Consider the following 12,205-nt stretch of genomic DNA (forward strand, 5'->3'; position numbering starts at 1 on the left):
GTAGGTTGTAGAACTAGAATCCATGGTGCTTAAGAGAACACTTATGGGAGTCTGTGGTTCCTATATTGCAGCTCTGTCACAAATCTTTGCTTCGGCTCCTGCTCATCATACATAGGGTATATAAAGCTCACTACTCTTTTTTCATAATCACCATGCAGTCTAATTTGCAAAATGTCATACCTTATATAGAATCAGTCTACAGTTATTTATGTTCTCTCTATGTTCTGTAATTCATTCAACACAACACAGAGTCTAAACATTGTTCTTTAAGAGTACCAAAGCTTTACACAACATAACTAGGTAGCTTTGGAAATCCCAGACTTCTAAGTGGCCATATTCAAAAAAGCTTTGCTACGTTATATAAAATTGAATACTTAATTCTATGCATAGCTCTTTTAGAAAAGTTCTCTAAAAGAGGCACTTGTTTCACTCACAGCTTACTGTCCAACCATTCTTCCTTCCACTTCTTCCCCAGTCCAGATTAACCTCTTTGTTCAGTATTGTCAAAGTATTCAAGACAAGCACTTAATGCTCCTAAACAGCATGGCTCAGCAGAGGAGCTAGAAGGTTTCAGAATAAAGGCCTTTTATACAGCACATGTCCTCAGCACAGGCAGAAAACCAAAGCGTGCGATAGGTTAAAAAGACCTGAATAGCAGTAAGTAAAGATATAGGCTAAACACATAAAGGCTAAGTAAATAAAGGCTAAATACAGATCTAATCTACACACAAAACCAGAAGAAACCGAGAAATTCTCACAATACACTGTAAGTGTAGCTGAAGACTTTATGCTTAACCACACAAAACAGCCCAGGATTAGTTCCACCACAAGCAGATCATCCTACTGGACATTTTTATATAGAAAAGCTATAAGGAAAATACACAGCCTGTAAGCAGCTTCCAGGACAAAACAGTTTTTACTCTATTCGTTTCCAAGTGTGGACAGGCTGACATACAAAGTTTTAACATTTCCAGAAGCCAACTCCATAAAGGAGTCAGCTCTGTTTTTCAGAGTAGCTAGCTGTATTTCCTATGTTAAAAAGGACACATAACAGTTCAGATCTCAAATTCCTCGTGCTTTGTTATCTTTCATTTAGACAATTTCTACAGTAGAAATCTACAATTTCTACTTACCGACAAAACACACAAGCCATTAAAAATGCATACAGCTTTGGTAAGATAGGACAAGACTTGTATACCCTGTTATTTCTTGGTTTTGCTCACCAGCTTAGATTGGTTTAACTTTGACACCTCCTGTAACCTCAGGAGGAGGAGAAAAAGGAGAAAAAAAAATTAAAAAAAAAAAAAAAAAATCACCACACAGCACTACACAGCCACGCAACCAGCAGCATCTACTTAAACGTGGAGGACATCTTCGAATCTAAAGATAGGCCTGTGTCAATAACATGAGCTTCCACTGCTGAGTGGGCAAACACTCCACATTCCCCTGCGCCCCTCAAACTGCTGTGCTCCGCTGTTAACTTGCATTTGGGGTCCCAAAAAAATAGCTACCTCTCTTCAGATCCTGAGGAAAAGCAGGCACTCAAACACATAGAGCTGCAAGCACTTTTGTGAAACAAGTTAGGAAACAACCTCTATTTTTCAGAGTGCTTTACCTCAGAATCAACAGTGCAATAAGTCAAAAGGCCTCTTCCACATCCTCCTCTTAAACAATTTTGGACTGAAAAAGCCAGGAGGCCTACAGAAGTGCAAATCTTACGATTTCTAAATATCGCTGCAGACTTGCCTCAGAGCACCGCTGTTCATCCATCACCACACAAGGATTTAAGGAATATACAAGAAAAAAAAAATCCATCCATGCATCATCAAGCTGCATTCTGAGACATATTTATTTAGCATGAGATGTATTTAGCATTGAGACGTATTTAGCAAGTTAGCTGAACAATGCAAGCTATATCAAACACTCTGATAGACTAAATGGAAAAAAAAAAGAGACATTATTTCTCTAATGTAACATGGAAATAAAAAAAAGGAGGGGTGCTGGGGGTGGAAAAAAGAAAAACAGACTATCACTTTCCTATAAAAGGAGCAGTGGAGGACTGGAAGCCAAAACAACAACAACAACAACAACAACGTGTTCTTGCTGCACAGATTCAACACCAGCTATTATTAACCTGCGCTAAATATCACAAGTGAAGCGAGCACTTTTCACTCGCATGGCATGGAACTCGTTCTCCTTGACAGCAAGGAAGCAAGGTGACCAAAGCTCCAATGGTAAAAAGGGAAAGGAATTCTCCACATCTTCTGACCTTTTCCTCCACTTATCACATCACTTTATTTTTAAAAGAGATCATTAAAACACTGCATGTCACCTATTCTCCCCCCGCCGGGTGACATTAAGCCCGGACAATGCACAACAGTTTAGTATAAGCAGAACTTATTCAAGGTTACCAAGGTTATTGTTAACCAACATTGAAGTACAAAATCCAAGAATAAATCTGGTATAAGAGCATGCAGATTGGCAAGAAAAAGAACTACAGCTAAACTGTTCTTTCTACTGGTACAAGAAATAGGATAAAGAAATTACTAAAAGAAAGCAAATTTTTAGCTTTTGGGATCTGATTGGTATTTATTGTTGTTTTTTGTTTTTTAATTGAGCGCTTATTATTAATAATTTATAATAATTTAGTGCATTTTTCCTCTTTAAAAAAAAATGTCACTGAAAGCATATTAATCTTTTACATGCCCATTTTTCTTTGCTTTAACGCTAAATAAGCCAGACTGCCTCATTTCTGTCACCAGCACCTTCCAAACTCGCTTTTCATAAAGCTGGCTGCAATGTTTGGTTTTTCACACCACAAAAGGAGGGAGTTTTGCTGTAGCTGGGGGCAATCCGACCCCGTCCACCCGGGTCCGGAACAGCCTGAAGCAAGGCGCAGCTCTGCAGAAGTTATGATTCAGTAGCCGTGAATGGAACATTCTGGGATCCGAGCATCTCTGCGCGCAGCTACCGGGTATTAGCTTGCTCGGTGCGCGTTTCCCCGCACCCATGCGCTTATTTCCGACCGCCTCGCAAGAAAGAGCCTGCAAATCTGCCAGCTGGCCTACTAACTAGATTATTTCCCCGGTCACAGGCCACAGCTCAGAGGAGAGGGATGATCCGGAGGAGCCTCGCAATGCTCCGGCCCCGAGCGCGCTCCAGCGGCCGTTGATACGCGAAAGCGACCGTTTAACGGACGCGCGGGCCCGGGGGCCGCCGCCATTGCCCCGCCACCCCCTCACACGTCTCCAGGTGACGGACCCCGCGCGGTGCCGGCGCCTCCTCCCCGGCCAGCGATACCCGAGCCCCGGCCCCTCGTCGGGGCAGCGCAGCCGCCGCTATCGCGCCCCGCAGCCTGGCTCACCGCGGCCCGGCCCCGCTCGGCCCCGCTCGGCTCCGCTCCGCGCCGTACGCGCCGCCCGCGCCCGCGCGCCTGTTTACCGCCCGCGGCCGCCCCCCGCGCCGCCGCGCGCGCCGGGACCCCGCCCCCACGCCGCTCCCATTGGCTGCACCGCCGCGTGCCGAGCCCGTGCGCCGCGCGCCTCCGCCAATGGGAGCGAGGGGGCGGGGCGCGCGGCAGCGGGTGCAGCGGGACGTGAGGCCCGTGAGGTCCGTGCGGCGGCGACCGTTGGGCGCGAGGGGAGGGGGAGGCGGCGCGGCCCGTGAGGCACCCGCGCGGTGACTCAAAGCCCGCGGGACACGGGTCCGCTTGGAATGGGAGCCACGGGGAGACGTGGGAAGGAGGAGCGTGGCGCCGGCTGAGGCGGGCTGTGCCCGGCAGCGCGGTGTCCGCGCGGCGCTGCGGGCCGTGGGAGTCACGGCCGTGGCGGCAGCGCTGGTAGCTTGAGCTGGAGCCCCTAGATCCACCCCGAAGGTCCTAATGTCGGCGTGAAAGGGTGCTGGGCACTTGTGAAGGAGGAGCCTGGATAAATAGCCCGCTGCAAACCTGTATAGGGCCCTAGATCCATACATTCACAGTACTGGTGAACACTAGTGCCTGACTTGTGTCGATTCCTTCACGTTTTTCAAAAAATATAACGATACTCTTTCCACCCAAGCTATACTCTTCTTCCTAGTTCAGCCATGGGACATTTCCTGCAAGGAATTCACAGACACCTAAAGGTACCTTTAGCAAAAGCTATCACTAAACTGTTATTGGGATTGGAAACAAGCCTCTGTCAGTACTAGAATGGCTGGATTTGACCTGAAAAGTTTTATATATATATATATATATATATATATATATATATATGTCTCCCCAAGGAAAGTGCGTGCTTTGCTCTTTATACCTCTAAAGAGAGGCTGTGCATAGACACAATATATCAGAAAGGGAAAGGCCAGACATGATACTTCCCTATTTCAGGGCTGGGTGCAGACTGGATGTGTTAGCCGATTCACAAATGCAGCTGCACCGAGATAGCAGCCTTGCAAAGTTCTGACTGAAAATGCCTAGTCATCATAACCTCAACACTGCCATCTCCAGAAATTTCTATGTGGAAATTAAATGTTCTCTTCATGGTTAATTCCGTGCTATTTTCCTGAACGGCAATCTTTGCACACACCTATAGAGAAACATGTTTTCCGGGGGTAGTGGCTAGTTCTGTTCGTGCTGCTGCTGTATGGGATTGGAATGCCAGGGCCAGGTTTCTGGGTAGCGTCACTTCGCTTGTGTCAGCTCCGTGCTAATTGTGAAATGCATCTTACTCACTGCGCCGAGCAGGGAACTCCATGGGCTTCTGCATACACACACTGTCATCGCTGGAGATGGAGGCAGAGTAAGGCTCTCCCCATCTTTTAAAGACAGCCCGATTGGTCCACCTAATTTCCACTAAGTAAATCATTTGATATTCTTACCTGTTGAATTTGTATTACACCATCTGTTCCCGAGCTTCCCAGGATCCAGGGAAGAAGCCAGGCAAGATCTCCTCGGCACTGGGAAAAAAAGGGGAACGAAGAAAATCCTGTCAGCCTTCGAGACTGGTTGGTGTAACCAGCCATGAGAGTCAAAGCCCTGAATCCTGGAGGAAGAAACAAGAGTGCTCTACTACAAAAATAGATGAGGGAGTCATTCTTTCCTTTGGAAAGGGTAACTAGTTTATGTAACAAGTTAGTATTTGGCAAATTCACATGGGCTTCAGGAAATCCAAATTCGGGTTCCCTGTCTGCTCGCGAAGGCTTACAGCATTCCTGCCTTCCACTGGCACCCTAGCTGTTACTCGTGCTCCCGTCTTCTCTTCTCTCCAGCCCTGTTATTATTATTATTATTCTGCACAATGGGAAAGCTCAGCAAGAGAAAATGGGGATGGGACACTCCTCCATCCCATCCAAATCCCCAACAAACTTACAGGATGGCCTTGTGCAAGCTGTGCCTTCTTCAGAGGCAGGACATGTGGATGTGAATCCATCAGGGATCAGCTGGAGCTGCCCCATTCTGGTGTTGGGCCCTCCCCCAAAAGGTGGGTATAACAGCAGTGACACTTGTTCGTTCCTGCTTTGAATCAGCTGCGAGGGCTGTGTCTTTGTCCTGCAGAATGGACCACCTGCAAACACTTGGCAGGCTAAGGAGCAGATAGTATCAGCAAGTGCTCGTGGATCGCTACTCACCTAGGAAACTTCCATGGAAGACCACAAGCTTTGGCATCTGTGGATGCCTGAATGCCTCCAGTGTGATGTGACAGCAGGAGACTGTTGCAGATTAAAGATTTTACTCAATGTCTCTAAATCCAATGTGATTCCCATGTTAGATGCTTGTATTCTTGGTCAGAGTGCTTAGTGCAGATCTGAATTTACAGAACAAGCCTGGGAAATCCGGGGATAAAGCAAGCTCCCAGATTTTCAGAAATCTCTTTATTACCCATAAGAACAAGAGGTGAACCGCAGCACAAGATCAGCCTCAGCACATCTTTGGTACTGCAGCTGCCATTTTCTTTTCACATCTTATTCAGTATTACTATATTCAGTCAAATTATAACCTCCTGGTGCCTTACATAGAAATGTGAGCAAGCATAGCAAGAATCATGTGTCTGTAACATTTGTGTAAATCATTCTATTCAAATTGTAGGTAATTTTGTAAGTCATGCTTCCCCAGAGCCTTTTCTCTGCTGCCGTTGAAATGGTTTGTTGGAGATCGCTTCGTCCTCCAAAAATCCTGGTTGTGCAAGTCAGAGAGAGGCCAGCACCTTTCCCAAGGTCAGAGACCTGCTTGATATAGCAGCCTCAAGCCCTGGCTGTCTAGGAGATACTTTAACTGTGTCATCATATCTTCACCTCGCACTGCCTGTTGATACTTACATAACGAAGGGCACCGTGATGCAGTGGCATGAGGTGCATACAGCTCAGTTCAGGCCTGGGGAAGAAGCGACAAGAAGATCCACTGGCTTCCCCAGTGCAACTTCTGGAGCGGTCTGCGCTCCTGCATTTGGGTGAGGCTGCAGCGCTGTGCCAACTCCAGCGCCAGTTGCTTTGAAGTGCTTGGAGAAAGCAGCCGCTTGTGAGGCCTCGCACGGAGGAGTCCGAGCTCCCAGGCGCGTGTGAGGAAGAAGAATCTGGAGTGGCTAAACTTTTGCAAACTAAACAAGTTAAAAGAACTGGATCCTGGAAAGACCTTTAGGCCATACAGCAAGAAGGGCTCCATTGCAACAGGAAATTAGTAGTCAGCCAACTAACCTACAGGAAAAATTAATGGGTCCTCATTAATTAAACAACCATTGGTCATGTCATTAGGCTAACAAGCACACAGGCTGTTCAGAGAGCACGCAGGCGCCCTCTTACATAGGACAGGCCTCAGCTGTTTCTCTGGCCACAGCAAAACATAAGTCACCACATTTCTCCCAGGCTAACCACAGAGAAAATCTGCTCCGAAAACATATTCCCAATTCTGCCTCTCCAGGCAACCACGGAGGGTCACGTAAGCTGCCTCATAGGGTTGCTTGTGTTCACTCATCTTCTTTGGAGGGGAAGCTCCTCAGGGGAGGAGGAGTGCCTTATCTGACCACATAGATTTATTGTATGCCATCAGCATGTTATAATAATACAAGGATGATGAACTGTAACAGCTCAGGAAGTTGTCCCAGGACAGGTGGCTCGGTTTGAGGTTCGCTTGCACGTATTACAAAACTTTGGCAGGGCCAGTGATGCTGTTTGTACCATGTGTTGTTTACGTGGCCGTACAGCCAAGAGCGGGAGGAAGAGCCTTGTCAAGAAATGAGATCTCTCAGACTCAACCAGAGGTAAATGCACATCCGATATCATCACAGGATCCAAATGAGGAGCTATTTTTACAATGGCTCTGCTCTGATTCCCGAACTCCGTGTTTTCACTCCAAAGCACTCGGGCATTCTTTGCCCTTGTCCTCTTCTCCCCCTCTCCTCTCACTATGAAAGGAGGAGACAGGGCTCAATTTCGTTTAGTCAGTGAACACTTTGTTTTTAAGATAAAGAAAGGAGTATCAAGAAGTCAGAGAAACCTCCCCTCAGATTTTGCCTTACTGAAAAAGCTATTTTCACGAATACCTTTCAGCGCCCCTGCTCATCCTTCCTGTATGGTCCAGCGAGCAACCAGCCTTAGGAAAGCCAGGCAAAATGCACAGCTCTGTGGTGTAGCATGTCCTTGAGCCTGGTGAGGGAACGAGATCAACTCAGGGCTAACTAGCTGGGAAGCAGCAGCTCCCTTCAAGCATTTCAGAGTATCCCCCTGGGTTTCTCCTGTGCAGGCTGAGAGGGAGATGGCAGTCGCATTATCTTTCCCCAGGCCCCAGCCCTGCCTTCCAACCCACACACCGCATTCCCAGCGGGCCAGGTAACACCGTGTTCTCTCCAACCAGAAGTTTACATACATAGGTGAATTTTTTTTTTTGCTTTGCTTTAGATTATGAAAGAAAACAGATCTAGGTGTTGTAGCTAGGTGGCTAACAAGCCACAACAAGCTCAAGGCACAAGCTCATCACTGATGGCAGATGCAGATCACCAAAGATACTCTGCAGCATCACACACCTACTACCACACCAGGCTCTCCTGTGGTTCCTGCTCTCCACTGTCCCAACCACCCTCCACCTCCAACCTTGGCCAGAAGGGCGCAGTGGGAATTGGGTGCTTTGGAAAATTGGAGACCAGCCCGTGGTGGCTGAGAGAAGGACAGTGTCAGGTGGAGAGGGCGCAGAGAGAAATGCTACGTGGAAACAACCTTGTCTTTGGGTAGCTTGTGGCATGGTATGGGGCAAGGGCAGGCACTTCGTCCCACATTTCAGCAGTTAATGCACTAAGATATAGCTCGTATGCTCAAACAGCCGCACAACTAGGGCTTGTTATGTATCTCAGTCACAATGTTTGTGGATGGAATCAAGTTAAAAAGAGGGTTTCGGTCTGGTTAGCAGTTGCCTGCTTCAGGAACGTGGTATTTCTGTTTCTGCCTGCATCAGTGGGACACAGTTAAACATTACTTAGTTTGTAATCCTTCTCTGTCTCTGGGTAGACAGACGAGGTGTTTCTGCCTGTTGTGCACTGCGTTTGCTTGTGCAGTTTGGCACGGGCTTTGCCCACGCAGTTCAATCCATCCCACAAAGGCTGAGCAGAAAGACAACACTCCTTGCAGCTTCCAGCCAGGATTCATTTTACAGGTGATAACTAGTGAAGGCCTCCATCCCATAGGAAAATAAGATACATTCTTGAAAGTAGGCAAGCAGAAGGCAGCTGTTTGCCTATAGTTAGACACAAGAAAGAGGCTTTTATGAAGGACAGAAGAGTTATCTAGGACAGTTTACACAGCGTAGCTTTGAAACAGAAAGGCAGGTTGAAGCCACAGAATAGCTCGTGAAAGCTCTTCCCACTGGCTTTTGGTGCAGTATTGCCTGAGGGTGCTTCCTAAGCAGTCCCAACAATACACTTTTAGCAGTCAGTCTATAAAACACAATTCCTACCTTTGGACTCTGACTGAACCTTTTTCTTGAGGTGTTTTGAGAAGGACTGCATAATCTGACCTGTAGTATCTCCATTTGTGTCTGCGTAGCTGGAGGCAAAGATCGATGGGCAGCAGAACTTCCCAGCCCGACGACTCGCACAGGTCAGGCGAGAGAGACTCCACAGTAAAAAGAAACCTCTGAAAGGAATGACTGATCAAGATATGGTCCAGGCATCCAGGGTAAGCCCTTTGTTTGACCCTGAGTAAATTATTCAGCTCTCTCTGTAAAATAAAGTTGACAGCGTTCTTCTGCTGCGTCCCGCTCTTAGAAAGCCTGGCTCCCAGAGGAGAGCTTTGCAAGGCGCCGTGGAAGCGCAGCAGGATCATTTCAACATGCGGCACACAGGAAGAAGCGCTTGCCTTCAGGCACAGCTGTGAACCTGCAGTGCAGGTTCATTTTCCCATCAGCTCCCCAGTGTTTCCAAGTTTTCTAGCCTGCAGGGCCCCAGGATGAGAGCACAAAGATGACCCTTTACTTCAGTGATCCCACTAGACCCAATATCTAATGAGGCAGTGTATAGACAGTGTCTATATAATTAACATACCAGCCACTCCGTACAGCTTAGCAACCGTCACTTCAGTTTAACTGGCAACCTGCTTTCAAAGCAGAGTAAACAGGGTCCCTTTTTTAGGAGATAGATGTTCTCCCCCTTTTCCCTCTGCTGCAGCACTCCTGTTTCATGGTGACACTGAAACGTGCACGCGCACCAGGGCAGCAAGGAGAGCGACCAAACTCTGTACAGGATAGATGCAACTGATATTGCTTTATGTCTCCAACTAGCCCCGATTTTCCTATCCTGTGCAAGTCTTGGAAGCCATAATCACACTGTGGTAACACTGGTAGAGAAGCCAGCACTCCACTCCCCTTTTGTAAATGAAAACTGCACCTCCAATCTTGTATTCTTTCTTTGGCTAAAAGTCCACAGAGCACAGCCTCTATAGGCAAATGCCTTTGCTGGGTTCCTATTTCTTATTAGTTTTCTGCATGACCCAAAGTTGATTTGGCAGCATGATGAGTTTTCTGAAATCACCAAGTGTTATTTGCCATTTCAATTTTCAGTTTGCTCACTCCTATCATGTAAGGACAGAAATCACATTTTTTCTTTCATTAAAGAAGAAAATCAGAGTTCATTCCTCCTGAAGCCCCTGCACAGCACTGCTGTAAGACCAACTATTAGCACTTTATTTAGAGAACAAAAATAGCTCATATATGAGCTTCCAGGAATATCACAAAAACCATATTTAGCAAGGGCTTGCAGAGAAGACATGTGTTTCCCTAAACCATGAAGAGGTAAGGAATTCCTGTTGGAATAATTATATTGACACTACTGGCATTTTATTACTATTTGTTGGTACATCAAAGGGGTATGTAGCTTTAAAAATAAACCTGAATGCCGTTCTTCAGCCCTAGTAATCTTGCCTGCTTTATACCAACTTCCCAGGAAGATGCAGATTCTTTCATAAGCAGTCTGGGAGAACTGCATGTAAACTAGCTGAGAGAATGATACATACATAAATTAAGAGTTGGATCGAGAGTTGTTTTTTATGTTGTTCTCACTTCACTTGAATGCAAGTTAGATGTGAAGTTTGTCCCGTTTTATACTGGGGTGAGCAAGGTCTCCCTGGAAATCACAGAAACCAGTGCTGTAGGTGAAAATACGCGTATGCTTCTCCTGCTCTGACCCCTTCGGATTCTTCAGGTCTGTTTCTGCACAGACCTAATCCTGAGTTGGCCCTAGGAGCTGTCACTTAGTTCAGGTTGCATTTGATAGGGCTCAACAGTTCCCAGGTTTGGAAAAATTCCACTCCGTCTACTTGGCCCCATACCTGTCTCGGGTTTCTATATCAAGGAGCGTAGCTGAAGTTCCACTTCAAAGCCTCTGCTTATTTATATCTTTTTAATACTGAACCGTAGATAGTGCTGAGCACTGACAGCTCCCAAAATGTGCTTTTGGGCACCTGTCAAACAACTGTGTGGCATGAAGAGGACACGCACACATTCAGTTAACTGTCAGAGTGCCCAGAGCAAATCTCCTGAGTTTAGAAAGTTGGAAAAATGGAGGGAAGCAAACCCCCCAGCAAAAGGAGGATGTAAAAGGAAGGAGGGCAACTTGTGTCGATGACACCAAGCTCTGTGGATGACACCAAGCTGGGTGGAGTGGCCGACACTCCAGAGGGCTGTGCTGCCATCCAGAGGGACCTGGACAGGCTGGTGAGTTGGGCAGAGAGTGAGGTTCAATAAGGACAAGTGCAGGGTGCTGCGCCTGGGGAGGAATGACCCCAGGCACCAGTACAGATAAGGGGTTGACCTGCTGGAAAGGAGGGGATTAGGGGTTGACCTGGGAGTCCTGGTTGACACCAAGTTAACCATGAGTGAGCAGTGTGCCCTCATGGCCAAGAAGGCCAATGGGATCCTGGCCTGCATCAGGAGGAGTGTTGCCAGCAGGTCAAGGGAGGTGATTCTGCCCCTCTGCTCAGCTCTGGTGAGGCCGCACCTGGAGTACTGTGTGCAGTTCTGGGCTCCCCAGTATAGGAGGGATGTGGAGCTCCTAGAGAGGGTCCAGCAGAGAGCAACAAAGATGATTAAGGGAATGGAACATCTCTCGTATGAGGAGAGACTGCGTGAGTTGGGCCTGTTTTCTCCGGAGAAGAGAAGGCTGAGAGGGGATATGATTAACATGTATAAGTTCATGAAGGGAGAATGTAGGAAGGGGCCAAGCTCTTCTCATTGGAGGCCAGTGACAGGACAAGGAGCAATGGGTATAAGCTGAAACACAGGAGGTTCCATCTCCAGGTGAGGAGGAACTTCTTTCCTGTGAGGGTGACAGAGCCCTGGAACAGGCTGCCCGGAGAGGCTGTGGAGTTTCCTTCTCTGGAGGTCTCCAAACCCGTCTGGATGCCGCCCAGTGCCACATGCTCTAGGCGTGCCTGCTTGAGCAGGAAGGTTGGACTACATGATCTCTAGAGGTCCCTTCCAACCTTGAATATTCTGTGATTCTGTGTCATGTTCAGTACTCTGATTTGAGTAGGTATTTCCCATGTAAGCCCAGTATCTACCCTCTTCCTCTTTCTCCTTTTCCTACTTGTAAGATGAAAACAGCTCCTATTGCCTTACCTTGGGGGAAGCTGGGGAAGCAAGGCTAGATTCAGCTAGAGAGGGCACATTTGGGGCGATATGAATACTTTGGGAGACAAAAACCTGGCAAAAATCTGTCTAGACTGCCTCCTTCTAAAGCATACTCATTTGGAA

At 47.3% G+C, this 12,205-nt stretch overlaps 1 protein-coding gene across 1 annotated transcript in view; it reads right to left on the minus strand.

The window, feature by feature from the left end:
• The window catches only part of COQ8A (coenzyme Q8A), a 39,978-nt gene extending 35,056 nt beyond the window's left edge, over positions 1-4,922 (minus strand). The window contains exon 1 of the mRNA XM_026048103.1: positions 4,855-4,922. The gene's annotated coding sequence lies outside the window, so the exon portion shown is untranslated. The remainder of the gene's footprint in view (positions 1-4,854) is intronic.
• Positions 4,923-12,205: the final 7,283 nt, after the last annotated feature.

Source organism: Nothoprocta perdicaria, unplaced genomic scaffold (assembly GCF_003342845.1).
Source record: "Nothoprocta perdicaria isolate Ctin4 unplaced genomic scaffold, notPer1 scaffold_51, whole genome shotgun sequence".
NCBI lineage: Eukaryota > Metazoa > Chordata > Aves > Tinamiformes > Tinamidae > Nothoprocta > Nothoprocta perdicaria.